Consider the following 3132-nt stretch of genomic DNA (forward strand, 5'->3'; position numbering starts at 1 on the left):
TTGACTTGTAAGGAATTGCTGGTTTATGAAAGAAATTATTTTTGAAAGCTGTAATTCATATCTAAACCTTTTTTTAAAAGAAAACATTCATTAGTTGGTTGATTTATAGTTAGAGTTCAAATAATCTTTATAAGCTCTGCATCCCGTATTATATTATTATATTATATATAATATTATTATATTGTATTGACCAAATTTATGAAGTCCTCAATCACTGAAATCACCTGGTTCATAATAATGTATAACAGACATCAATTGTTTTGGGTAACGGGTAAGTTTTCATCAGGACAATGCATACCTATAGTAATACTCATATTATTGTGACTAAAAAAAAACAAACAATCCTACTTTATCTGCTAAGAAGAAACAACCCCCTGTGCAAAAGACAGTTTTCATTTTATATTCCAAACCTAGTTTTATATTAATAGTTTTGTTCTATTTCTCGACCTTTCACTGTCTTACCCATGGAGTGTTCGAGACAACATAATTTCTTGCTTCGTTGGGGATAACAGCTTTGACAAGTAAGCACATTTCCATCTGTCTCAAGTTGTAACAACATGCTGTTTGCCAAAGCTACACTCCTGGATCCCAACAGGGGGCAAATAAGGAGAGCAGCCTGCTTTGGTTTCCCGCACCTCTCTTCCCAATTCTGAAGCCTTTGCTGGGATTTTGGGTTGCAGATTGCTCATTTCTATTAAAAGGTCAATTGCAAGACTCCTGTAGAAGGTACGCTTACATACTACATCTTCCTCTGGCAGCATCAGCCTCTGCTGTAGGAACATTCTTTAGCATAATGGGCAGGCTTTAGAGTTCCTAATCCAAACAGATATAAAAGAGGTGAGATGACAGCCAGGCTGTAGGGCTGGGGCTCACAAGTCTCAGGTGTTGGCATTTCAGCAGATTCTTGGGGAGAAGTACAGCTCCCTTCTGGCCTGCTGCCTGCCTAAATCTTGCCCAGTAGCAAAGTGGGAAGACGATGGGATGTATGTGCAGGAAGCTTGAAAATTGTCTCTAATACTGCCGTTCACACATAACTAACGCTTTTTTCTTTCAAAGAAAAGATCAAAGGCTATAAGAATCTAACTCATCTCCAGAATTTAGGCAGAAAGATATATTCTATTGCACTTAACCTTCAGGTTTACAGTAACTAGTAATTTTCCACACTAGATCTACCCCATTGTAATATCAAAAATAACGTTCACGAGTTCGGCAACATAGTTTGATTCTGTTCCTTGATTGCTAGTCCATGACCCTACTTTCATGTAAGTATCCAAACTCTTTCAGATTTCTTTGGAATACCGCAATAGAGAGGACCACGATTAACATTTAATTAAACTTGTGAGTTTAATGAAACCAGTTAGAAAATACAAAACTAGAAACTACTACTTTTGTATCTGCTAGGTACTTTTGTACCTAGATAATGCACATTTCTAGAGGCTAAATTAATTTATAATGAAAATTGTTTGGTATGAGAAATTTAAGCTTGTAATGAGATCTGAAGTGGGTTGATAAGGTAAACACCTGCGCGCTCACAGTCCCTTTTCTAATAAATCTGACAAGTTTTTTCTTTTATTCCCAATAGAAGCCAATATTTTGTACAGTGTTTGTATTTTTCATATTTCAAACAACTCTTAGAAAAGCCAGAATTCCACATTAGGGAACAAAATGTCTTAAGATTGCTGGCTTTAAGACAGTCAGTGTTAACAATAAGGCATGCTCTGATCTGAGCAACATTTAGACAAGCAGCAGGCATGGATGGCCTGCCAAGCACCACCAAGGGTTACTGAAGTTCTTTGATTTCTAAGTGTATGTATTTATTAATGGTTGTTAGTTGAGGCAGGCAGTGGGCATCTCATAATGTCCATAGAGAGTGACAAAGATGCTTTTTTTTTTTTTTTAAGGTATAGGATACTTTATGTGGGGAATACTACACAGTATTTGATGGATAATGAACAAAGGAAGGCGTCCATCAAAATTACCCCCAAACTACTAGCAGCTTGTGGTTTTGAGTGGCAAAATACTTGCTTAGAAAAAAGATATTAATCACCCTCTGAAAAATATAATGGATTGTGAAAAAAGATCATGAAAAATAGTTATGGGTGTGTTAGAATTTAGTACAGTGTTTTAAGCTGTGCTGTGTGTGTGTACTGGGATGCATTGCTTTTATGCAGCTGAAGATTGAAATGCTGCTAGCACCCTTTCCTCTCTGCGTTCAACTCAACCTTTAAGGAAGATCCTTTGTATTCTCTTGATCTCAAATTCATTGGCTCTCTAGAGCTAAAAGAGAGTGACAAAATTCATTGGTTAGGTTGGCTAAACCTTGTCTGCGGTAAGATGTGTGACTGCCTGCCAACTGGTAGGAGCTGGCCAGAGATGAAAATGAAGGGAAGGTTGAGAGAGCTGAAAAAGACACATGGGCTGAGGTCTTACCAACACGCAGTCTTGAGAAATATGTCTCATTGAAAATTACCACGCTTTTGATGTGCAAAATACAGCTATATATCTCAAAAAGAACAACAAAATAATGTCATTTATTACTTCAGTGATGTGGGCTTACCCGCTTATTAACTGGCTGCCCAGCAAGAACTGTTAAAACACGACCTTTCTTTCCTGAAAATAAATAAATAACATTGAAGAGAGAATTTATGAAGGAGTTGCATTTCTCAGCTATTTGGAGTTACTTTAATCTTTTTTGAATTAGTAGTGGGCTTTCTATTTCTTCATCTTGGATATGTATTTACGAGAGGCTGGCTCTCCACGGATGATTTAGTGGCCAAGTTTTCACTGTCTTCTAGGTAACGATGTTGAACAGTGAGTGAAGGAGTAATAATTAGATCTTACCCTGCCTGTTGTAATCTAGTCTATTTTTTACTCTGTTAGCCAAGGTAACAGCAGAGGATCACTCGGGCACGATGTTGCCTGTAACACATCTTAAGGACTACAGTTTTAATGCCCATAGGCATCCCAAGATCATAATTTTTAGCGTATATTTGATGAATGGCTTGCTAGCTGCTTCTTTCAGAGAAGCAACTATGAGATCTGCTCTTGACGAGAATGTGATTTAATACAGCTGGATCAGCTAGAGCAGCTTGATCTCGTCCCTGTGGCTTTTGAATATACCTGAGGGTGTAG

Source organism: Anser brachyrhynchus (genome assembly GCF_964034855.1).
Source record: "Anser brachyrhynchus genome assembly, chromosome: 2".
Lineage (NCBI taxonomy): Eukaryota > Metazoa > Chordata > Aves > Anseriformes > Anatidae > Anser > Anser brachyrhynchus.